This window comes from Macaca thibetana, chromosome 17 (assembly GCF_024542745.1).
Source record: "Macaca thibetana thibetana isolate TM-01 chromosome 17, ASM2454274v1, whole genome shotgun sequence".
Classification (NCBI taxonomy): domain Eukaryota; kingdom Metazoa; phylum Chordata; class Mammalia; order Primates; family Cercopithecidae; genus Macaca; species Macaca thibetana.
The window spans coordinates 9,215,665-9,242,205 of NC_065594.1; the positions used below are offsets into that span (position 1 = coordinate 9,215,665).

General features: G+C 42.3%; 1 protein-coding gene and 1 long non-coding RNA gene across 3 annotated transcripts in view; one reads left to right on the forward strand and one right to left on the reverse strand.

The window, feature by feature from the left end:
• The window catches only part of ALOX5AP (arachidonate 5-lipoxygenase activating protein), a 734,005-nt gene that overhangs the window by 58,430 nt on the left and 649,034 nt on the right, over positions 1-26,541 (forward strand). The gene's annotated exons all lie outside the window — the stretch shown is intronic.
• The window catches only part of LOC126940780 (uncharacterized), a 29,785-nt gene continuing 13,194 nt past the window's right edge, over positions 9,951-26,541 (reverse strand). For both annotated transcript variants that reach the window (XR_007720908.1, XR_007720909.1), the window contains 2 exons: positions 23,711-23,815; positions 9,951-22,359 (listed from right to left, as the gene is read on the reverse strand). This is a non-coding gene — a long non-coding RNA (uncharacterized LOC126940780). The remainder of the gene's footprint in view (positions 22,360-23,710; positions 23,816-26,541) is intronic.

A 26,541-nucleotide genomic window follows, 5' to 3' on the forward strand; every position in this document is an offset into this window, starting at 1 on the left:
TAGCACAAAGAGGGTAGGATCATAAACCGGAGGGAACTTAGCAAGGCATGTTTGTTCAGATTCTTTGTGTGACAGGAGCGCCAGTATCTTCAGAGATAGTGGTCCTATCCACTATCTCTGGAGGAGGACAGTGCTCCTGTCCTCCAGACACAGGAAGTGCACCTCTTGAATGACAGTCTTATGACCTGCCTCAGGGGAAGGTCAGAAAATCCTGGCTTTTATAACCTGTTGCCGGAGAGAAGGACTGGGGAAGATCAGAAAGGCCTTCCTACAGGTGCTGTCTCCCACATGCCTTCAGGTTAAAATACTCAATCTGCCAAAGCACCGTATTTAGAATTCCTGAGACCCATTAAGCAAATTTAATTAATTAAATTGCAAATGCCTTTTGGTGGTAATTATTGAAATTTACTATTTTTTGAAACAGAATCATAGGATTTGTAACTTAAACTTCAAAGCCCAATGAGTGAGATTTTTTAAAATTTATGTTTGATATAATATTAAATGAGGTAACAATATAACCTTAAACTATCATTTCCCATTCCCAAAAGTTGCCGTCAAGATGTTAAAAATTCCCCTTGACATCAGGCTGGGTGCAGTGGCTCACGCCTGAAATCCCAGTACTTTGGGAGGCTGAGGCAGGCAGATCTCCTGAGGTCAGGAGTTTGAGACCAGCCTGGCCAACATGGTGAAACCCCATCTCTACTAAAAATACAAAAATTAGCCAGGTGTGGTGGCGGGCACCTGTAATCCCAGCTACTTAGGAGGCTGAGGACCAAGAATTGCTTGAACCGGGGAGGCGGAGGTTGCAGTGAGCTGAGATGGCGCCCCTGCACTCCAGCCTGGGCAACAGAGTGAGAATCTGTCTTGGGGGGGAAAAAAATTATTGACATCTTAGAAGTCTAAGTGGTGGAAACCCTTCTCAAATTCCCCCTGCCAGGCCCCATCTCCCTCATCTTGCTGTGCTGGTTCTTTTCTATGGCACTTACCACCTTCAAACAGACTATACAATTTACTTTTTTATAAAACTATTTTGGTTTATTTTATTTTGATAAAATATATGTAACATAAAAGTTGCCATTTTAACCAAATTTAAGTATACAATTCAGTGGTGTTAAGTATGTTCACAATGCTGTATAACCATCAGTTAACATTTGTTATGCTTAGTATTTACTGTGTCTTTCCTCTCCAGAAAATTGACACACCTTGGGAAGGGATTATGTTGTGTTCATCAGTGTTTCCAGAACCTGGGACAGTGTGCTTGGCACCAGAGTGGTCAGTGAGTTCTTGCCTGGATCTGACCACCTCCCTAGCAAGGTTACTTGGTGACACCAAACTGAAGCAGTTTTGGGAGCAAAGGAGAACACAGAGCCCATCGTTGCTCCCTTTCTTCTCTCCATAGGAAACAGCTCCAGGACATTGACCAGCCAGGCTGTGAGACTGTGGAAAGGCCCTGCACTGGGCTGCTGCTGGCCTGGGGGAGGGAGGTGTGTGACCCAGGCTGCTTGTGTCTTCTCTAAACCACGGCACACAGCAGCTCCCCTTGACTCATTGAGAAATAACTTGAGATGCTGGCTGGCTTTGTTTCATGACCATTTTAAACTTAATTGTTAAGAATGAGTAAATTAGGTGAATGTAAACGGGATAAAAGTTTGTAAATGAACTTTTCATTGTTTCTTTTTCAGTAACTTATTTTTAAGTGGTGTCATGATTAGGTTGTAGATTCATGAAACATCTGAATCATTTCTAAGCAAGATAAAATACTGAAACATAAATTGCTGAGCATAAGTTTATTTTTTGCTCTCTTCAATTTTATACAAAAACAAAATGTGTTTAGATCTGTTAGTAAATATGTTCTGCTTCACACTGAAAAACTGTGTTACGAAGAAGCAGATATGATGACATGGTGATAGTTTACAAAATGCTGCTTTGTAATTGCTAAAGATTAAAAAATCTAATTAATATGTGCAATTAAAATTACTAAAAATAGGGAAAAAATTCTGTATGCCAAGCATATACAAGGAAAATGATGTGTGTTTTTGTTGAGGAAAGTTATAAAGAAAGCATAAGGATATGCCATAGTTTGTTTGGGTTTTTTTGAAGGAAAGAATAATTTCGTCTAATTCAGAGGTTATTTTAAGGTTGTTTCAAAATACAGATTTAGGAATGAAATAGAAACAAGGCAGAAAGGAACCAGTGAGTAGGAGAAAGGGAGATTTTTGTGTTTTATCAAAATAATTTCCTGTGCTCTACACCATCTTCTTTAAGTCTTTGATTACTTAAGAAAATCAAGTTAAAGGTTTGTTATTGTTGTTGTTGTTGTTGTTTTGCAAATATGTAACTTCTTTTGAAGTCTTTCAATATCACTCTGGTTAAAGGCTTGACTAGTATTTCACAGTGACCTAGGATCCTGTTTTTGATCAAATAATTTGAACCTTTATTTTGACACTTTCTGAAATCAAATTTTAAAGTTTTTAAACTAAGTCTTTTTGACCTTGAATTAACTTTGGGATACCCCAGAGGGCCCTGGAACATCTGAAAGCATCTATAAAACAAAGATATTACACCAGTTGGGCTTATTTGATATGTTAAATTACATGGGAAATATCAGAAGATGTTTAATTTTCTTTGAGTTGTATTTATATGGGTATGTTATTAACATGTGCTCCAAAATATGTCTTGGCATAAGTGTTATCAGTCATAATGTTGATTATTATGCTAAAATGTTGTACACCATGAAAATAACAAATTTCCCTGTCAATTGCATCATTATGAAGTCTCATAATGATGAGAGTTGTGGTTTAAAACCTGGTGAGATTTTTTAACCATTTTAAGTCCTGTTGCCCATAGTTAAATTGGTTTATTCTGATGCTTTTTCTGAAAGCTCTTTGCAAGCAACTATAATTCTAAAGCGTTGGGTCTTCAAGGAAGTTCATGGAAAGGATGAAAAGAATTCTGACAAGTACAGGCTTCTGATAATTTTGAGATACCATTGGGCTCAGTAAGAATTTCTAAAACTAATGAAATAATTAATGGGTTTGTGAAACCAACCAAGATGAAACAGACCAAAAATTAATTACATGAGATAGAATAAACTGATAAAAAAGAATTCTGGGTTTTTACAGCTTTTTTGTTTGAAACATTTCTGGTTCTTTTAATGTTTTGTCTTCCAGATTTAAAAAAAAAATTTTTTTCTTTTAAGCTATCTACAGTTTACAAGAATTTGGTAAAGTATACATAGATAAACAAAAATTGAGATATTTGCTTTTCCTCCCTACGAAATCCCTCCAAAATTTGGAAAGTATACATGAGTATTCTTATTTTTATGGCAATATGGTTATTTGCATGAATTCATTAAGAATTGCTTTCTTTATAAAAGGATACAATTGGAACACTGGTTATACTACTAGGGCTTTGGTTGGAATGTCATATTTGAGAAGATGCATAGAATACCTGGCAGCAAGTGTTCCTAGCCTTACAGTGAAGGAGTAAAAAGTTGTTACTTCCTGGCAGGCCCAGGAGCCTCAAGCTATTAGATATTACAGGTAAAGGATGATTTTTACCTTGGTTTGGCCTCCTAGCATTGAGAGGTTTTAAAAGTCCAATCTGAGATTCCTTATCAAAATTTCCAGCAAAGCAAATTTAAAAGAAACCAATGTGGTTATTCTTGGTGCACTTATGCAAATAACTAGGCCAAGTTGGAGAATAAATTTATTTTACAAACATATTTGTCTTACCATGATTGTCCTTGGTAGAAATGAAATGATTGTGGATAAAAAATTTATTTTTAAAAAGAAAACTTTAGTATGCCTGTTATTAGATAGTAGCCCTGCTTATTGTTTTCAATTTTTCATTATCTACCTGGAGACCAGACTGGATTATGAATTCTAGTTTTCTCCAATATCTGGTTACAACTCTCCATGAAGAATGGGAACCACTGCGTTTCTGAAGCCCTATAAGCTGGACAATTCAATGTAAATTTCAAGGGCTAAGTTTCATGCCTCATGTGTGGGCCTACACAGAGCGTTCACAGAAGCGTCCAATGCCATAAGACAATCCAATCAAAGACCTTCAAACTACAAACCAGAATGAGAAGCTGCTGACTTCATTCTGTGGACAACTTTTCCCACGATTGCTGGAGCAAAACCCGCAGTGTAACAAGGCTCTTACCCCTCTTAAGGTTTTCTTACCTATGCCCACCTCATTCATTTGGCAGGATGACACTGTAGTGAGGATTTCAAGATCAGTGGTTTTTGGTGGATCGGCGAGTAGCTTGGAAGAGTAGCGGATATGTCATGTCAAACCCAAATCTTTACAGGACCTAAGAGATCCTTTAGTTCATGTAGTGGGTACTTTAGCAACATCCCTGACACAACTATTTGTTCAAATTATAGTGGTGTCTTTTATAGAGTTAACATTCTCTGCTCTAATTTAAGCCTTTCCTGGGGTGCTAGATGATAAAACTGCTACCTACTAACTAAACGGGGAGGAATCTGTGTAGTTGCTGATAGTTTTTCTTGTACACAGATGAATACATTGGGTATTGTAGTGACTCAGTTTAACTTTGATTAAAACGGGTAGATTCCTTCTCTGGCTCATTCCTTGATTTACTCAACTTTAGTTGGTTCAGTTCATGGGGACTCTGCTTAGGCAGCATACTCCAAACACTTGGTATAACCTGATAATCATAATATCCTCCTAATAGTTACAAAAGTAGTCTCCCTGGTGCGCTGTATCCTCTCAAAAAGTTTTAAATGTTTGTATACAAACATCTGTTGAACATCAAATATTCTTTCCTCATCTAAATGACAGAAATGCCAAGAGATGTATGATCATGAGGACACTGTAGCCTGTGAAGGGTGTGTTGAGACTGGAAACTTAGAATGATGGTAATTGAGAGCAGCGCCAATGTCCTGCGTTTTGGTCAGATTCTCGCCTAGGTGAGCACTTGACCAAAAGAGGAATTGTTAAGTGAAAAGTATAAGAGGGCACCGTTCAGGACTAAGCTCCTGCACTAGGCCCCACCAGACCAGACTAAAAATCCAAATAGAGTCACTCATGCTAATGTCCCACGTGACCCAAGTAAAACAATAAGTTGTTTTCTGACTTTCCAAGATATGAGGAGGGAGAGGTAACAGCCAGTTCCCCAAACAGGTCAGTTCCAACCTTCAGCTGGCATAATAGTGGCCTTCTTTCTGCTTTAATTCTTAATCGGAAGTCATCTGGTATTAACCAATGAATTATCTTTCTATTGTTTTGTCTGTCACCACTGTAAAAGAAAAGTAACTTTGAAGTGGCCAATCTGCTTTTTGTTCTGTTTCTGCTCTATTCAACCCTTTTTCTGTCTCTAAAGCCACTCTCCTCTGCTCAATTTATTGGAACATTATTTTGTTTTATGGAGTGAGGTATTGCCCAATTCTAGAATTGCAAATGAAGTCAAATGAGATCTTTGCATTTGTTGTAATGTTGTCTTTCGACATATCTAAACTGCCAAATCCAAATGACCAAAAACATGAAGTTTAGATGTGATTGAGATCAGGGAAACAGAAAATAAGTTACAATAAACAATGAGTTCCCACTTTAAATCCATAGACTGACAAAAATTATGAAAGAAATCTAATATCAACTGCCCTCAGAAATGCCAGGGAAAACAGTATCCTCTTCCATTACTGGTACAAATCTGAATTACAGAGTGGTAGGAAAATAAGATGCAGTAAGATGCAGACATGACGGCCAGGCGCAGTGGCTCACACCTGTAATCCCAGCACTTTGGGAGGCTGAAGAGGGCTAATCAGCTGAGGTCAGGAGTTCGAGACCAGTCTGGCCAACATAGCAAAACCCCATCTCTACAAAAAATACAAAAAAATTAGCCAAGCATGGTTTCCTGCACCCGTAATCCCAGCTACTTGGGAATCTGAGGCAAGAGAATCACTTGAACCCAGGAGTCGGAGGTTGCAGTGAGCCAAGATCGTGTCACTGCACTCCAGCCTGGGTGATAGAGTGGAACTCCATCTCAAAAAAAAAAAAAAAAAAAAAAGAATTCTGAACTATATATATAGCCTTTTAAGAAAGCTGTTTGAAAAACAATCTGGCAGCACTTACTAATTTTTTTTAATCTGCATTCTTTATGAATCAACAATCTCACTCCTGAGGAATCTAGCTGTTAGAAATAAAAGAACCAATTTGAAGAATGTAGTTATAAGGTTGCTGTAATATATCACTCTTCGTAGTGGAGGAAGAAAATCTAGAAACAAAGTGAATGTCCATCAATAGAGAGAACGTGAATTCATCACGGAACTTCCTCCCAGTAGTTTGCTGGAGCTGTCTCCAGAGATCCTGCATGGAACTCTTCTCAACTCGGCTCCACCCAGCCATCACATTGGTAGTTTGAAATGAGCCATGGTGGGAACGTTTAGGGCATGGATATCAGCAAACACTAGCAGTCAGGGCTTTTCCTGAGAGAGCTGGGTGTTGTATCTTTACCAGACAAAACTGCCTTCACCCCATAAAATAATAGGCATTAAAAATGATGCACCATTCCAGTTAAATTATAGGTGTTTTCATTTGGTTTCATTGATTGATATAAGAATAGTATGTGTTCCACTACATTTTTGAAACACATTTTTTAAAAACCTTGTAGAAGTGTATATGTGCATAAATATTTTATATGATTATATGAACATGGAGGAAAGTATGAAAGATACATTGGAAAGGGTAATGGGATTATGGGATTAGGGGTAGCTGGGGAGGGGAGGAATTTTTTTTTTTTAATGATTCCATATGTAACTGACATACACACAGGTGTGTGTGTGTGTGTATAAAGAAATTAAGGAAACAAAAACTAAGTTTAAAATCCACAACTTTGTAGAGATGTTTGTGCTTTATCATAAAATAAAAAAGCAAGTTGCAGAGCCACGCGTTGGTAACGATATGGCTCCGATGAGTGGAGGAACACCAGGGCTCTTGTCTCGTGTTGAATTAGATGAAACAACAAGGACACACGTGGAGTGGGTTTAAGGAGCAGCGAATTTAACAGGCAAGAAAGAAGGAAGAAGATCCCCTGTACAGAGACAGAGGGAGGGGGGCTCCAAAGCCCAGAGAGGGAACCCCAAGTACGGTGGAAACCAGCCAGGTATATATAGAGTCTGGAGGAGGCGGTGTCTGATTTGCACAGGGCTCAGGGGATTGGTTTGACCAGGCATGTCATTCATGTAGCCCGCGGAAAGACTGGCCCTCCCACCCTAGCCTTTTAATATGCAAATGCAGGGCGCCATGATGTTCTACACACGTAGGGATATGTGGGGGCAGCCATGATGCCAAGAACATGTGGGGCAAGGGCAAGAAGGCCAGGGGAATCTCCATGTTTGGGTAGACCCAGTTTCTAATGGCCTGCATTTGCATATCAAAGGTTGTGGGCCTGGCTCTAAGAGCTGCTTTAAAAATGAAAATTTTTCAAGGACTCTTTTTCCTAATTGCCTAAAATAAGTTCTTAATAACTCCTACAATAGTATGATCCTGTTTCAGTAAAAAGAAATAAACCCAAACCCCAGTGTATGTGTATATTTGCCTGCCTGTGCTTGTATGAGCATTGTGAACAGTTGTGTGTAGACTTTGGATATATCTCGGGAAGGTAAGAGTAGAAGTTGGTGAGAATTTTCTCTATATGTCTTTGAACTGTTTTGCCTGTAACAACTAATATGTTATATGTTCATAATTTGAAAAACATCAAATGAAAACAATTTCCAGAAAAGAAATTAGTTCCTTCGGATTGTCAACACTCTTTCACATTCATTACCACCTTCGCCCCACTTAACCTGTGTAGGAAGAACAAACATGGCTATCTCCACTTCACTGTTAAGGAAGCAGAGCTGGGAGATGGAAACTGCCTTGTCCATGACCACATGACTATGGGCATTGGAACGTGTCTCCCACCCAGTCTCTTGACCCACAGTCCAGAGGTTTTTAGATACCGCAGTGGATGTGGGAGGAGAAAAGCAGCAGTGACAACAGAGAGTGGCCAATGGTATCTTTCTAGGCAAGGACAACTCCGCAGCAGGAATGAACTCTGCCTATGACATAAAACATATGTGAACACACAATTATCAGTATTTACCATGTATATCTAAGAAGGCTATTTGTCTAACCTTGCCTGAAGCAGCCAGCATTTGTAATCTTACCACATCATCTGGAAGCTTCAGTGCTAGTTTCATGGGGTTATTCTAGGTCACGTGCCCAGAAGAACCTTCATAAACATCAACTATGGTAGGGAGGAGGGAATAGTGCCTGGTATGCCCTTCTTCCATATCTGTAAGGTGACTTTCCAAGGCCCATTCTGCTGGCTCTATAAGAAGGGAATCCAGTTGGAGACCTTGCAAGTCCTCACCTGTGGGACGTCCTCCCAGGACACGGATTTGTGTACTGTTCCTTTACCATATCAGCATCTTTAACAAACACACCCTGTGCTTATTTAAGAGATCTCTAAGTTCCTGAAAACAAAGGAGTGTGCACTGTGACATGGCCAAATGAATCACAGAGTAGCTCCAGGTGGAACTGGGCCAGGTGGCAGTGAGCTCCAGGTGGAAGTGGGCTGGGTGGCAGTCTTATCATTCTCAGCGGCACTTTGTGTGTTCTTGCCTTTGCTGGCGTGGTTTGTCTTTTGAAAATGGATTGGGAATTACGTTTTGGGGTTCAAAAATATTATTTCCACACCTACATTGATCTGGGTGTGTTTGACTAATGTTTGTGTTATGAACATACGACACGTTGGTTGTTATAGGCAATGAGTTTTAGTGGAGCTAGTTGCAGTGTGATGAGCAGAGACCCAAGTCTGGAGCCCATGGATCTACAGAGAGACCTGGCTTTTCTACTAGCTGTAGGATCTTGAACAAGCCAGAAATTCTGTGTGGGTCAGTGTTCCCATCTCTAATATAAGAATTATTAAACCTGCTTCTTGTCCCTCATGGATCATTGTGAGAATCAAACTGGAAAACGTATAAGAAAATGACTTGCAGACCATAAAGCACTTTAGACACACAGATGTTGTTATTGATTTGCTGTGTCATAGGGAATGAGAAGTCTTCTCCTTAGACCCCTATTTTCAGGCACATATAAAAAATATGTATGTATACATGACTTCAATTTTAAATCCTTCATGGTTAATACAAGATCCCTGGTAAATCTTTTTTGTAATGTTGAGTGAAATTCCCTCAAGAGATTCTGTTCATGTATCTGCAAAGCAGTATTTGCCACCAACAAATAGGGATTTTAAAAAGATGTTTTCCCCTTGACCATAGTTATTTCTGCTTGACACTATGCAAATGCCTTTATTTCACAATGCTTTTTCCTTGTTTCTTTAAACGAGAGCTTCAGAAACAAGAGTAGTACACTGTGTTGCTTAAGATTTTCAAAATGCAACTAAGTCTTTCCATTCAAAGTTCAGAATATTCTTCTAAATGTAAATAAGATCCACTTTACATTTTTGGAATGCAACCTGGTAAAGATCATTAAAATTAAAAATAATAACCTCTTCGGTTATAGATGTGACAAAGCATATAATAAAGCTAACATTCATGGAAGGTTTCCTGTGTGCCAGGCACAAGGCTAAGTGCTTTACAAGGATCATCATCTTTAATCATCACAATTCAGTGAGTAGATATATTATTATCTTCATTTTGCAAATTTGGAAGACTGGGCTACTGAATTCAACAAGACACCACTTTTTCCCCATGTGTTCATGAAACATCACTATTAAAGTGGATATCCATCAAATTTAGAACATCAAGCCCTGGCAGATGGGTAAAGAACACTAGAAACCATCCTTTCTATACGCCAGACACAGTGCTAGACCCTTGTCACAAACGATCTCATCCAACCTTCCCACTGCCTTACTATTTCCCAGACGAAGACATGAGGCTCAGGAAGATGGCAAACTACTGTTGTTGAGATTGTTATTGGCTGCCAGGCCTAGTGCTGGGTGTTTTTCAATGGCCTCCTCATAAACAGACAATCCTCAGATAAGGAAACTCGGTGAAATGCATACAGTAAACAAACGCATGAAAAAAATGGTCAGCATCTCTAATAATAAAACATTACAACTGAAAACATCAATGAGGTACCAACTGCATTTGTCACATTAGCCAAACAACGCTAAATGCCAATGGTAGTGACTTCATAGTGAAGCTAATTTATTTATATATTGCTGGTGGCATGTTTATGGCCAAACACTAAGATGCAGCATACAAATGTACGCCCGCTCTAAGATTACCCACAACGTGAAGGGAACCCAGCAAAATGAAAACAGCTGTTGTGTTAGAGCGGAATAAAATGTTTAATCTCTCAGATTGTCTTCGCTCTTTTATAATACTGTTTTTGCAATAAATAAAACTGGGGCAAAAAAGCATTTTATTATCCCATCTATCACTTAGAGTTGGGGGTTGCATTCCTGACTTCAATAAATCATAGATATGACCAAGAAATAATGAAAAAGCCAAGATTCAGTAATTTCAAGCTTCTGTCTTCACCTGAGATATCAAAAGTAGGCTCTAAAACACAGAATTTTATGATCCTCATTTAACCGCCTCATTTTCTTGATGAAGAAATGAAGGCCTAGAGACAGAATTTCTTGTCAAGGTCAAACAGTTGCATGTGGAGCTGCAGCAAGCACCTGTTGCTCACTAAAAGAAAAAAAAAAATTCCTTAAAAGGAAAGTGCATTTGCTATTTATATGAAACTGCCAAAAAATTGGCAGAAAAGAAAATGGGGAGATCTCAGAATTCAAATGCTGGAGCAAATGTGTCCCTGGAGTCCATTCTGGAACTTCTGGTTGGGATGTGCTGGCCACCCATCTCAAGGTAGGGTCTTACTCTGAGGCAGTGGCTCTCACTGTGGGGCTCCCGGGCCAGCTGCATCAGCATCATCTGGGAATTTGTTAGAAATACACATTACTGGGACCCGTTCATGGTAAAGTGAAGCATAAATTCTGAGAGCGGGGCCCCACAATATCCTTTAACGAGCTCTCCGCGCGTGTTTCTGCTGCATGCCGAAGACTGAGAAACAGGCTCTAGGGCATTGCCTCGTCAAGTTCAGTACGTGGGAATTGCCTGGGGATCTTGTAAAACTGTAGGTTCTGATTCAACAGGTCAGAGGGATGGGGTCTGGGAGACTGCAGTTCTAAAAAGTTTTCAGGATATGCCAATGCTGCCTCTTTGGGAGCCACACTTTGAGTAGCAAGATTCAAGTAAAGCCATGTGCCCATGAACAGATGCCAGGCTTGCATACATTGAACCTCAGCCCTCTGTGTCCTTCCTACTCCGAGTGTGGCCCAGACTCAGCATCGTGGGCACCCTCTGAAGCTTGTTGGAAAGGCAGACTCTCAGCCCCACCCCAGACCACTGCATGTAATCTGTATTTTAAGAAATTCTGCAGGTTTACTTGGCAACATTAAAGTTTGAGCAGTCCTGGTGGAAGGAGGCTGCCGGAGGCAGAGGGACAGTTAGCATCTCTGAGCCAGTCACCTCCACCAGGCAGCATCAAGACTCCACCCTAGTGTAACTGACAGATGTTACCTCCCACATTTGGTAAAGGCTGGTGGCCCAGGGGTAAGGGGAGGGGAGCTAGGGTGTCACCGGACAGAATGGCCAACAACAGGGGCTGGGTAGGGGAGAATGGGGGACAGGAATCATGCAGGAGTATTTTTAATGCAAAAGTGTTAAGAAATAAGGCTTCTCCCCCGACAAAACCAAAATAAGACAAAACAATGCCTGCTGTTGAAAGTTTTGCCAAGCAGTGCAACTTCACCACATAAGGATGGGTGGGCGGCAGGCACTGAGGTTATCATCACCTCCTCCTAAACCTTCCCTCCCAGCCACAACCCTGCTCCAGAAACCAAGGAAGACGTGGGAAAGGGCTGCACAATGAAGAGAGGTTCCAGCTGGAAGCATTTTAGAAACATAGCCTACTGCATGAATTTCCTATGCTGCTATAGGAAATCACCACAAACTCAGTGGCTTAGAACAACATATGAAAGCATCTCACAGTTCTGGAGCTCAGAAGTTCTAAAATCAGCCAGGCACAGTGGCTCACGCCGGTAATCCCAGCACTTTGGGAGGCTGAGGTGAGTGGATCACCTCAGGTCAGAAGTTTGAGACCAACCTGGCCAACATGATGAAACCCCGTCTCTACTAAAAATACAAAAATCACCCAGCTACTTGGGAGGCTGAGGCAGGAGAATCGCTTGAACCCTGGAGGCGGAGGTTGCAATGAGCCGAGATCGCACCTTTGCACTCCAGCTTAGGCAAAAGAGTGAGACTCCATTTCAAAAAATAAAAAGAAGTTCTAAAATCAAAAAGTCAGTGGGGCTGTGTTCCATCTGCAGGCCTTATAAAAGGACATATTTATCTGCCTTTTCCACCTGCATTTCTTGGCTCATGGCATCTTCCTCCATCTTCAAAGCCAGCAGTGTAGCGTAGCATCTTCAGACCTCCCCTCCTCCAACTTCTGCTTCTATCCTCACATCCTCCTCTCTGAATTTCCTGCCTCTCCCTTTCCTTTCTAAGGACCCCTGAGATGACACTGGACCTCCTAGATAATCCAGGATAACCCCCATCTCGGGGTCTTTAATTTAATTATATCTGCAAAGTCCCCTTTGCCATGAAGAATGACATATTCACAGGTCCAGGGATTAGGATGGAGACATCTTTGGGGGTTGGGGGGGCAGTTCATTGCTCTGCCTACCACACCCTTTCCAAAGCTTCTCTCATGGGTCTGTGGGGAAGGACGCCACCTTGCCAGGGGGCTTGCTGGGCTCCTGTGCCCTGTCTTTGAATCTGGAAAATAATGTTAATGTCACTGCCTCATTCAGAGCTGAGAACATTGCAGTATTTCATGTGTCAGACTTCCCACTGTCAGCAGGACTTAGCTTAAGTTATTTATAGTGTCAATGGCTTGCCTTTTGCATTAATGTAACTGTTTGTGTTAAATAAAATTTTAAGATAGGAGCCATTCAGAGCCCCACTGGGGAGTGCTTTCCGTTCTGTGGGGCACCAAGGCTCACGGGGAGAGCTTAATGAGATTAAGCGGCCATTGTTATTTATCAGACCCAGCTGCCCCCTCACCAACCCCAGTCACACCTGAAATATGCTCAGCTCATGAAGCTTCCACTGAGGACTGGCTTTCTTGCTGACTCTAAATGACTTTAGGTCTGGTGCAGGTAATGGGGTGGGTGATTGGCCTCAGGCCCCAGCTGTAATATAGGAGTCTGTCAACAAGGCCTTCCACTGCTGGTGGGGCTGTGATCTGGAGCAGGAAGCCTGTGGATGCCAGGCTCCTCCAGACCCTGGCCAGGGCTCAACTTACCCTGATGGGCTTCCTTCTGGGAAGCACTGGAGCTGGAAAAGTTCTGATTCCCTCAACAAAGCCTGCATATCAGGTCCATGGTAAATGCTGGGATGCAACCACAAAAGGCCTGGTCCCCGCTCCAGGAGCTTACCGACAATGAAAAGAAACAGCAACAGTGCAGGGCGGGAGGCATGATGGTAAAATTAAGAAAAGGGTGTTCAGGGGAGAAGAAGGAGCCCCTATCTGGCCTAGCAACAACACATGAGCTGGGGCCCAAAGAATGAGCTGGAGCTAATCAGGTGAGGGGCCGAGGAGGCTTTCCCACAGGAAGAGAAGCTGGGGCACAGTGAGCACGTGGTAGGCGCTGGCTATTGGCATCTGTGTTACTATTATTCATGTACTCCTGCATGCATGCCATGCAGAAAGGGCACTGTAGTCATGACATCTAACAACCTCATCCTTACCATGTGCTGTGCCCCATGGGCTTCCCCTATGTTAACTCATGTGCGGCTCACAACCACCTGTGAAGTGGTGACTATTGTTACCTTGGAAGGAAACTGAGGCACGGAGAGCTTAAGGCAGAGGTGAGGTGATGTGACTCAGAGCGGCAAAGCTAGGCTGCCCCTCCTCACAGCCTGATTCGACAGCCCAACTCTTAGACAATTGCCTGCCCTGAAGTCCCCAGTCCCCGGTACCCGGTAACATGGCAGCTATAGATGGGATAGGATGAGTAGCAGCACAGTACCAGACAAATAGTTCTGGATTCTTCCACAGAGAGCTGGGTGCCTTGGAAAAGTTACAGGGTTCAGCCTTGATTTTTTGGAATGTGGTGGGCAGGGAAGAAACCTGCAGGCCTTCCACGAGACCCTCATCAGCTGCTCTCGGCTGCAGGTGTGAACGGCTCCAATGCACACTCGAAAACTGCGCCCCCAGCAGAGACAACATCGCTCCCTCCAGCTCCCAGATCTTTTAACCTGGAAGGGCCTTGGTCTTTCAGGAAGCTGCCCCTGTGTGGAATGTCAGGCGCCTCTACCACGGGTGAGGAGTGACAGCTCCCTACTCTGTGGCCCAGCACTTCAGGAGGCCTGGTGACAAATCCACTCCAGATGGTCCCAGAGGAAATGGTCTAGTGGCCAATGAAGGGTGGGAGGACAGACACCAATGCCATGGCCTGGATCCCAGCAATTACCCTAGATGCTTATGAAACAGTTCATAGAGACCCTCCTTCCTCCAAAGCTCTTCCTTTGCCATTTTCATTAAAAGCCACCGCTAACTGTCATCACTCTGCCAGCCCCAGGGAGAACATACTCTTCAGGGTCTGATGCATCTTGGCAACAATATTTTCCTCTTCCTCCCAACAACACAATTGATCCCCCTTGCCCCTGGTACTCACCCCCCTCTTTCAGCCTTTTCATTGGAAAGTGATGAGCCACGCGAATACCCTTCGGGCAGGCTTCCTGTCCACATATTTGGTCAGCTCAACCCATAAACAAAGGCGATTTGCAGAGATCCTTGGCTCTGACAACCTGGGCACTGCAGATAACTGAGGCAGAGCCTCAGGCTGCAGCCAGATTGGTCAGGCAGCCGGAACGCCTCAGGCCATTTTAAGAAGCTCCCACAATCAAGTTCTTTACCTGGCATGACCTATGAAATCAAGATTCTCGGTGCTATTGGAGGGAAAATTAAGTGACTTACTCAAATTATGTCAAGTGCCCTGCCAAGCATGACTGCTTTTATTTTATTTTCTTAGTTGTTTTTAGTTGTCTTGATTGTGCTTCAAGGGCAGAGAAAGTTGAGTTAGTCAGATTCCTCGGTTCTTACTTGTCAGTGCGGCCGTGACTAAGAACTGCTTCGCTCAAACCCTGGCTCTACCACTTAGCAGCCATGTGGCCTTAGCGGCATCTCTCTGTTAACTAAGGTTAGCAATGGTGCCTACCACTGCAAGCCTGTTGTAAGGGTAAAATGGTTATTGCAAAAAAAAAAAATACTTGGATATATGACTGATGAATAGTAGGAACTATGCATTTGTATATTGTTAAAATTAGATTTTTCCCCTTTTGATTATTATTTTACTTTTCTCCTTCTTCCCGCATCTCTACTTCCCTCCTCTTCTCCAGGGAGCCAGTCTAAAGTAGTTGACGTATGGCCTGTTATCCTTGTAAACAGGCTTTTCAAAGTCAGAATTAATTCCAGGCCACACGTCATAGCTAACAGCCAATGGTGTTGTATTAACAATTTCCATAAGTGCTGGGTAAACTATGACCAGCTACAGTGATCACCATATTCTGGGCTAACAATTGAATTTACCTATAAAATAACTTCTTTATAGACAGATGCTTTGTATTGACAGTGGATAAGTCTGGGTTCTTTGTTGCAAGCAACAGAAATTGATCCTGGCTGAGAATCTCACAGAATGCCCAGCCATGGGGTAGGGGAATCCCTCAAATCTATGCCATCTTACAGAGATGTAAGGGATCATCTTCAACGTATGGCTCCTAAGGCTGCCCAGGGTAGAGACATCCAGAAAATGCGAGAAAGATGGCCATGCATGGGAGGTTTTATTGGCCAGGCCCAAAGGTGGCTCTATGCCATTGGTTAGAATTCAGTCACATGGCCCAACTGCAAGGGAGGCTGTAACCTGGCTGTGTGCCTCAGGGAGGAAAAAAAAGAAAGTGGGGTTATTGGTCAGCTAACAGTCTCTGCTATGGAAAACAAGCATTTGGTTATTTCAGTTACTATGGCAGAAAACAGACTCTCCCTCCCACACAGTTCCATATGGCAAGAAATTCTTCAGACTTATCAAGGGGTTTCAAATCCTCAGCATCAAAAAAGATGAAAAACGTCCAATACAGGCATTACAAGAGACACTCAAGGTCTCTCCTGAAAGAGAGGGGATCCCTCTCTGGTTGCAAACAAGATATTGGCTGGGCTACAGTCTCATCTGAAGACTTGATTGGGGCTAGTAGGGGAGGGAAGGCTTCCTGAGGCAGTTTTTTCTTCCCTTGCAGAGGCTGAACGCTGTGTTTTCTCATCTACAATTTCAACAGAGGTGACTCTGTCTAAAGATTTTTCAAAGGTAGTAAGATGTAAGCTTCCTGTGTAATGCTAACCCCAGCACTTATAGCAGGAGCTTCTCATTCATTCATTCAAAATCATATTTTTAAGCACCTACTGTATGCCAGACATTCTAGGCATTGGGAATACAGCAGTAAAAAAAAACCCCCAAACCCCTCCATAGAGTTTGCATTCTCCTTTGATTTTGGGGCCATTTCATGATGCAGGTTCACTATTTTAGGCTTTTTTTTTTTGAGATGGAGTCTCACTGTCACCCAGGCTGGAGGGCAGTGGCATGATCTTGGCTCACTACAACTTCCGCCTCCTGGGTTCAAGCGATTCTCCTGCCTCAGCCTCCCAGGTAGCTGGGATTACAGGTTCCCACCACTGCACCTGGCTAATTTTTGTATTTTTAGTAGAGATGGGGTTTCACCATGTTGGCCATGGTTGGCCAGGCTGGTCTTGAACTCCTGACCTCAGGTGATCACCCACCCCAGCCTCCCAAAGTGCTGGAATTACAGGCATGAGCCACCACACCCAGCCTAGGCATCTTTTAAAAACCATTTTAATGTTCATAGTTGGTGTGGCCAAGAGGTCCCTCCTGTTAGGATCCCTTCCCCCACCTTCCCCCCAGCCCCACCCTACACACAGACATTGGGATCCACAACATGCATCTGGGAAATCCCAAGTCACAGATGATGGCAGATGAGGCAGCTTTGGGGTAAGTAGCAGCCCATACTCCCTTGTTCTCTGATTCTGCTCCTGAAATTTAAAATTCTGTGGAATGAATGGTGTGCCATGAACACTGGCCTTCATTCATTTCACAATGCACTGAACACTACACTCGTGGAGCAGCAGTGTGATCTGTTTCTTCACTTATTCAGCCACTGGCAAACATCTTCACTCTACGTGGTAGCAAAGTGCCAGGCCCTTGGGCTTACCGCGAAGGGAGAGGCACGACTCTTACCTTCCCAGTGCTTTCCACACAATGATGGAAACTTGTGACCAAAGTTTGAGCCCTCTCACTGTTGGAAACATGGCTCTCCTTGAATCAGCATCCACCCACTCCCATTTTGTTTGTTTTATTAAGAGAGTATGAAGATTCTCAGCCTGGGAAGCCCATGAGGTAAAAAGAACCAAGTCAGACTCTTCAGCACACCTGAAGGCATCTTGCGAACACGGAAGCTGTGTTTCCAGTAGAACCTGTATTTAATTTATTCCCATGAAGGTCCCCAAGTGGACCGCATCTGTATACCCTAGTCCAGATTTTTAAATCCTCTGATGCTGCAGAGCCACGCTGATCACAGCAGAAACTTAAATGGATCCGAAACTTGAGGAACACCAACCCACAGCAGTTTCCTTCTTGGTAGAATGTGAGGGTTGAATTTGAGGACATGGAAATGACAATGGCTTTTGTGGAAAAAGAGCACATTGTCAGCTCCTCCCCAAAGCATTAACTGCATGGATGGGCTATTTCAGACAGTGAGACCCACTGTGATATTAAAAAAAAAAAAAAAAAAAAAAAAAAAAAAAAAGATTGCTTGGGATACATTGCTATGTTATTCCGCTTTTAAAATGCTGCTCTTCTCTTAGGCAATGACAGATACCATAGCAGGACAGGCGGCCTTTTCTTCCTTCTGTTTTACAATTCCTGTCCGAGCAGCAGAGGCATGGCTGAATTCTAACAGGGGTGTGGGCTGGCAGGGGATGGGCGCAGGTGTACTAGCAGGGCCGTGCTTTGAGTTGGTGAGGAAAGCAATATATGAGGAGGGAACCCTGATGCCCTTCTCTACCTGCCTCATGATCTTGCTTTCACACAGCTGCTTGTAATGCCTTTCATCTTAAGCCCAGCAAGCACCATGTCAACCAGCTATTTGCAAATTGTTGAAGAGGGAGCTGGGGAGAGGGGGAAATGGGGAGTTACTGTTTAACGGGTGCAGAGTTTCAGTTTGGAAAGATAAAGCTCTGAAAGTAGACGGTGGTGAAGATTGCACAACAATGTGAATGCACTTAATGGCATTATGAGCAAAAATTATGTTCCAGGGAGTTGTAATTGGCTCAGTCTCTGGACAAAAGTTACCCAGGATAATCTTAAACTTTGTTGGTAAAACAAAAAAGGCGGGGGGGGGGGCTTTTTTGAATTCCTAGACTTGCCTATATGCATACACAATTAGAACAAAGACACTGAATTTACCAGAAGCAATAAGAAGCCCAAATGGCGTGTTGAAAGTTCTAAATGGAATGAAGAAGTTACCATTGCCTTTCTTAGATAAAATAATTCCAAACTGAGTATCTTAATGAAGCAGAAAGACAGATTAGCCCTGAGGAGACTGAAGCCAAAGTTGTTAAATGTCTTTGAAAGATCTCTCTTCAGCTGGGCACAATGGCTCATGCCTGTGATCCCAGCACTTTGAGAAGCTGAGGCAGGTGGATCACCTGAGGTCAGGAGTTCAAGATCAGCCTGACCAACATGGTGAAACCCCCTGTCTACTAATAATACAAAAATTAGCTGGGCATGGTGGCACATACCTGTAATCCCAGCTACTCGGGAGGCTGAGGCAAGAGAATTGGTTGAATCCAGAAGGTGGAGATTGCAGTGAGCCAAGATTGTACCACTGTACTCCAGCCTGGGTGATAGAGTGAGACTCTATCTCAAAAAAAAAATAAAAATAAAAATCTCCCACTAACCCCGTTCCTGCCACTCTGCCATCCTCTGCACCTTTTTTTGCCACCTCTGCTTTATCCTTCACTCCCTCCGTCCTCTTTCACTCTTTCAACTGTTATTTTGAAAAAGTTTCTACATTTTCTCTGGACTTGTCTATTTCCTTGTGGAATCCTCTGATGATTCCTGTCATTTTGTGTAGATTTAGCATCCATTTTGGTCCTTCTCTAATACCCTCAGACTTCTTGAGACGCTTGAATTCTCTCTCTGCTTGCTACTCTGTTTTCTCTAAAATTCTGTAAGGGCTTCAGCCATGTGGAACAGATAAACTTCAGCTTGTTCCCTTTACAGAGATACTATTTGAGTCCAACTGTCCTTTTAAACTAGTGGGTTTTACCTGACTCGTAGCTAAAATTTTAAAATTAAAGCTGTAAGGTCTTTATTTGTGTCTCTCTCCATTTTTATGTACAGATATGTATACATGTCTGTATATTGTCTACATCAGGGGTTCCCAACCCCCAGGCCACATACTGGTACTGGTCTGTGGCCTGTTAGGAACTGGGCCGCACAGCAGGAGGCAAGCAGTGGGCAAGCGAGCATTACAGCCTGAGCTCCACCTCCTGTCAGATCAGCAGTGGCATTACATTCTCATAGGAGCACAAACCGTATTGTGAATTGTACATGCGAGGGATCTAGATTGTGTGTTCCTTATGAGAATCTAATGCCTGATGATCTGAGGTGGAAGAGTTTCATCCCAAAAGCATCCCCCACCCCATCTGTGGAAAAATTGCTTTCCATGAAACAAGTGCCTGGTGCTAAAAAAGGTTGTGGACCACTGGTCTACATGACACCAAATTGGTTTATAAATAAATGAATACTAGAATATTAAACAAATGAGCCCAGTTGCTTTTCAAATTCATGTAACTTAGTAATCTTTTGGCAGATGGGACTAGTCTAATATTGTTGGTTTGATGGGGCTGTATCTTCTGCAGTATCAGCAAAGTATGCATGGATTTCACTTTAGGGTTCCTGCTTTTATGATACCTGCCTGGCAGAGAGTAATATAAAACTGGTTGATAGAAAATTTAGCTTGGGATAGTTGCTAGATTCTTGTAGTGTCTTACGAAGTTTTCTAAATACATTAAGTAAATGAATTAAATGTTTGTAAATGGGATGAAAGTTTAGTAAATGAACTTTTGATAATGGATGTTTTGTAATATGTTTACATGGAAAGGTTTCTCAAATCTCTTTAGTAACTCTTCCCCTAGAGTTTTGCTAAGCTAAATTAAATGATAGATATTCATTAAATATCTAGATTATTTCCAAAGAAGTTAATGCTAAGACATTGATTGCTGAATATCAGTTTAGGCTTATATACTTTTGGCTTATTATTTCAGAGAAAAGAAGCTACTTAGATTTGTTAGTAAATGTCCTGCTCCACATTTAAAAATTGTTCTGTTAGAAAGCTTATGTTTCTAAAAATTATAAAATGTGTACCCACAAATAGTACATATCTGACACCTTAACATACTTATTTCCTGGAGTTTTTATTAAAAATTAAGGTTACTAAGAGTTACCATTGTAATTTAGATATAAGAAAAAACATTTCTATATGCAAAGTGTATACGGAAATGAGGATGTGTTTTTAGAAACGAAGGCTAATAAGAGAATAATTTTGTATGAGAGTCTTGTGCAATACATTTTTGTCCTACAGTAAAATGACTTGTTATTTAAGAAAAAGGAAGCATTGGACAAAGTGGAAAGTCCAAGCATGTCATACGTGATCTAAGTAAATCATGATAAGGTTTATGAAAAGAAAGTTTATAAAACGGATGTTCAGTGTGGTCATTTTGGCTACAATTGGAAGAAAATTGTTTATAGTTCTTTTTAGGGATTGAGTTTTGATGTTAGAAATGTACTAATGTAGAATTTAAAAATTTGATCCCCTGTGTTGGAACAAGGTTTTCTGAAAATATTTATGTGTTCTTAGTAAAATTGCAAGAGGTTTTTATTTTATTTTTGAAATCTATTTCTTTAACTGTCATCCTTTAAACTATAAAGTTTCTAATTCTGCCACATTTCTTCTTGAAAGCTATCTAATTTCCCTAGTTTCAGATCGGAAATACAGCTCTCCTTTCTACCCTTGAAAAAGTATATCTTTTTACTTGGCTAAGTGCTAACCCTCTCCTTCAACTTTTCACCAGCTCCTTTAACCTTTTCTCTGGTTCAAACTCTGTCATTATGGCCTGATGCTCAAATGTGTATCTTGAAGGTCTAGAAAGTAGTGTTTTCTCCAGTACAGCCTGATTCTGTACTTTGGGCTTTTCTTAATGTGCCTGAATTTACATTCACCAGAAAACTTCCTACACTATATTTTGGTTTTGGTTTTCATTTTGAGAAAGTCTTACTCTGACACCTAGGCTGGAGTGCAGTGGCACAATCTCAGCTCACTGCAGCCTCTGCCTCCCAGGTTCAAGCGATTCTCCCACCACAGCCACCTGAGTAGCTGGAATTACAGGCACCCACCACCACACCCAGCTAACTTTTGTATTTTTAGTAGAGATGGGGTTTCACCATATTGGTGAGGCTGGTCTCAAACTCCTGGCCTCAAGTGATCAGATTGCCTCAGCCTCCCAAAGTGCTGGGATTACAGATATGAGCCACCGTGCCTGGCCCCCTGTCCATCTTTGAGACAGCTCCTCCACACGAAATTTCCCTGCACTGCTCCTGACTGTGTGAGGTGTCCCTCCTGGGGACCTATGCTCCTGCAGCACTTCTGACTGGAAAAAAAATAGACCCCTATACTGTTAATAAGAACCACATACTCGCCCACTCAAGGTACCAGTTCTGTTGTTGACATTCCTCTATAATATGGTGTATACTCATAGCCATAACGCTGGACACACTCTTCCTATGCCTGATTAAATTCAAGTCCCATTTTTATCAGGTGTAACTTCCAGGTTATCTTAATGGGCTTCCTGTAAGGAGAAGCAATCACATTGCAGGAGGTTTTCTTTTTGTTGCCTTTTAGGTAATTGGCTTAGGAAACAAATATTATGTGTTTGACCAAGATAATTTTCTGTTTTGTATGTTGTCATTATTGAGTATTTTATGACTTAGAATAAAAGAGCTTTACAAAGTTTAAGGTTTTTATACCCATGTAACTTTCTGTGTTTTTGAAGTCTTTTGACTTCAGTTACTTGGGAGGCTGAGGCAGAAGAATCGCTTGAACCCTGGAGGTGGAGGCTGCAGAGTCAAGATCCGAGATTGTGCCACTGCACTCCAGCCTGGGCAGCAGAGTAAGATACCATCTAAAAAAAAAAAAAAAAAAAAAAAAAAAAAAAATCACGGGACTACAATCTAATGATAGGTGTATGAAAATTTTCCCCAGATACATCACTTTTCTCTCCATACTGATCATATAGGAATCTCAAATTTCTTAACTTCCTAAGGCTAAGAAACCAAACCAAGCCAGGCTTTAGATTTTACTTACAGTTTTAAGGTTCTTGGACCTGCCAGGAAGGGACAATTTTTACTTACTTACTGTAAGGCTGCAAACTCTTAAAGGCAGGTGATATGGTTTGGATCTGTGTCCCTATCAAATCTCATGTTGAATTGTAATCCCCAGTGGGGCTTGGTGGGAGGTGACTGGATCATAGGGACACAGTTCTCTTGAATGGTTTAGGACCATCTGCTCAGTGCTGTTGTAGTAACGGTGAGTGAGTGAGTTATCAAGAGTTACGGTGCTGAAGTGGGTGAATCACGAGGTCAGCAGATCAAGACCATCCTGGCTAACATGGTGTAAACCCCGTCTCCTAAAAATACAAAAATTGGCTGGGCCTGGTGGTGGGTGCCTGTAGTACCAGCTACTCAGGAGGCTGAGGCAAGAGAATGGCATGAACCCGGGAGGCAGAGCTTGCAGTGAGCCAAGATGGCACTACTGCACTCCAGCCTGGGTGACAGAGCGAGACTAATGAGCATTTACAACTGACAAGGAAATTTAGTTTTTCTGTAGCATACAAAAATTTAAGATAATTATAATCATGACTGACAATGCATATCACAAGATGTTGGAGTTGTAGAAATCTCATGTGATTTTGGAACATATTAAAAAAATTTTTTTTCGAGACAGGGTCTCCATCTGTCACCCAGGTTGGAGTGTAGTGGCACAAACATGACTCATTATAGCCTTGATCTCTTAGGCTCAAGTGATCCTCCTGCCTCAGTCTCCCATGTAGCAGAGACCACAGGCACACGCCACCATACTCAGCGAATTTTTAAATATTCTGTAGAGATAGGGGTCTCACTTTGTTGCCTAGTCTGGTCTTGAACTCCTGGGCTCAAGTATCCTCCTGCCTCGTTTTCCCAAAGTGCTGCAATTACAGGCATAAGCCATCACACCTGGCTAGAACACATTTTAGTAACACATGTACACAAATGTAACTTAAAGGACGTTAAACACCGTTTCTTATTTGACAGTGATTCCAGTAAGATGTATCAAATAAGCCCGATCAGTTGATATCTCCACAAAATGAGAAATTCTTTGATGCTCTCCAGGGGCCCAACTTCCAAATCCTCAAGTTAATTTTAGGTTATAGATAATTTAGGATTTTGATCCTAGAAAAACCTGTCAAAGATGTCAAAAAGTTTAAAAGTACTTACACAGAATCACAGGTCATTGTAAAACACTGCTGGGCACAATCCAAATAGGTAGTGACCCCTCAGATTATGATGGTAGTTGTGAGCACTCTGAAGGATGCAATTTACCTGGAGGGTAAAACAATTTTTTTTTTTATCTACTGAAGGAGCTAGGTTAGGGAGGGTTTCTGGAGTCTTGGTTTGGATTAGGCCCTGTTTGAAATACATATATAATATATATATTTATTTTTTATATATTTATTTATATAAATATGTAATCAGAAGCCTTTCTCACATTATTAACAGAATTTCCCACTCCAGCACCTGAGCCATCAGGGCACAACAGAGGTCCCTAGATTCCCTTCACTTGGGTGGTCCTAGACAACTGCATTGCTTTAGTCTAGCACCTTGTTGCACAGTGTGGTGTTTGTGCTGTTGCTGACATTCCCTACCGCACATGGGTAAACACTTCTAATGAGGTCGAATTAGAGACATCTAAGATCCTAAAGCTGGCCAAGTCTCTCAAAGGTACATCTTCAGAAAGCCTCTTGGCTGGACTTACTGGAGTAAGTTTCCAATTTCCAGATATTTTCACCTGGCTCCTCCCAATATTGGATTTCTTTTGCCCTGTGAGTCTTAATGACCTTTCACATATTTGGGCTAAGCATTTGGCTCCTCTTTAAAATTGTTCTAGCCTGTTTTAACAGGTGTCTTCAAGAGACTCCCACCAGAATCATGCTGACCCAACACCTTGATACCTTAAACTCCCTCCAGCTGGAAACTGGAACCAACTTAACCCAAGAGACTTTGATTCACACTTAACAGGTACTTGAGGGCCTCTCATAAGTAAATGGCTCTAGTTGCTCAGCTGGCTACTTGCCCTGCCACTAGTATCCCTACACAAGACTAGAAGAACCTGGAGTAGACAGCCAACCACCCTGGTGCTGTGATGGAATGCAATCAACGTATTCAATCATCAGTGCCATCTGCGAACAGGTTTCAGTTGAGAGGGGGAATGTGAATAAATGTGAACCTGAAAGAGCCAGTTCTTCAAGATGGATTCCACGTGACTAACTGAGCCTAAATTTTACATCTAGTCATTTGCTGACTACAGGTTACACATGTTTGCAGTTCTCCAAAAAATCCACACTGTAGTTTAACTTTGGGACTCTCAGAGCTCACCTGCCCAAACCAATCAGAGCTCACCTGCCCAAACCAATCAGAGCTCACCTATCAACTTCTCAGGGCTCAACCACATCGACCCACCAGGGATCAGCTGTATCAGCCAGTCAGAACTCAGCTGCATCAACCAATCAAAACTAAACAACTATGAATCCTTCATTTGCATAAGTGGGCCTGATTAGGAGCCTGGGTGGGAACTACTCAACTATAAAACCTGAACCCTCCCTTTGATCTCTGGAATGCACTTTTGTTTTTCAGGGAAGCCTGCGTCTCTCCGGTTTGCAAACTGTTCACTGGAATAAAGTCTCTTTACCCCAAATTCCTTTTCAGAGAACTTTTGTTCACAGGGCTGTCATGCGTCCTGCCTGTCACCGGCCCCTGGACTTCCTGTGGTCTCACTGGCCCTGCCAAGTGAAGCCAAGACTGGTTGAGCTTCCTTGTGGGGGGCCTTTCAAGTCCTCCTTCTGCCCACATTAAGCAGCCCACTTTGTATTTTAAGGCATGTCTCAGCCTGCCTAAAAGCACAGCCCTTTCCATTTCATATTTTATTTGATGATGCATCCAGAAAAGCAATTTGGGACTCAGTTAAACATCTCATTTCTCTTTATCAAATTTCCTTGTTGTTCTCTCACTTCAGGTTCTTGTCTCAGCAAGGACCAGGTGCTGGGTAATGTTCAAGTGTGATACCAGGAGGGAGGTTGACTTGGGAGGTGAGAGAACCAACCCGCAATTAAAGTGTCATGTGCTAAGTCTGCCATGATGTGCTTCTCTCCTCTGCTGCCATATTATTCATCCCTACCCAACCAGGAGGTCAGAAGAATTTGCTAGTGACAGTGAGATCCTCGGTCATAGAGATAAATTACTGTTTTAGGCAGTGACTCCATAGCGGGCCAGAGGGTACAGATAATAGTAAATACTCCTTTCTGATCAGCCACATTAGTCTTGTCTTTGGTAAACTGGAATTGGCCAACTGCAATGATTGAATCATGTCCCCCAAAAAGGTATGTCCAAGTCCTAATCCCCAATATTTGTGAACGTAGCCCTTTTTGGAAACAGAGTTTTTGCAAGTGTAATTAAGCTGAAGATCTTGAGATGAGGTCATCTGGTGCCCTTATAAGAGAAAGGAGAAAGAGATTTGAGATACAGAGACATGGAGGAGAGAGCCCAGAGGGGAAGGCCACGTGAGCATGAAGACAGAGACAAGCCAAGGAATGCCTGGAGCCACTGGAAGTTAAGAGAAAGGCATGGAACAGATTCTCCCCCAGAGCCTCCAGAAGGAACCAACTTTGCCAATGACTCTTTGATTTCAGACTTCTAGCCTCCAGAGCTGTAAGAGAATAAATTCTGTTGTTTTGCTGTCATATTTAAAGGCAGCCTGAGAAACTAATACAGTACCCTCCTGGGACTCCAGGACCTGTCTTGGAGAAGGTCCTTGACTGAGGTCAAGAGACCAGGTTCCAGGCCTATCCTTCACAGACTGTATCAAAGAGAATTTTATGCCAAATCCTAACCAATAAAAGCAATCAAAGTGGAGTTTATGTGCTTGAAGCATGGTGGCAGAGCTCTCCCTGGCAGCCCAGGCTGAAAAGCCTCAAACCCCACCCTCCCAGTCTCTCACTCCCCATAACTACCACCAAACACACGCTCTTGCCTGAGGCACCTCTGCAAATCTT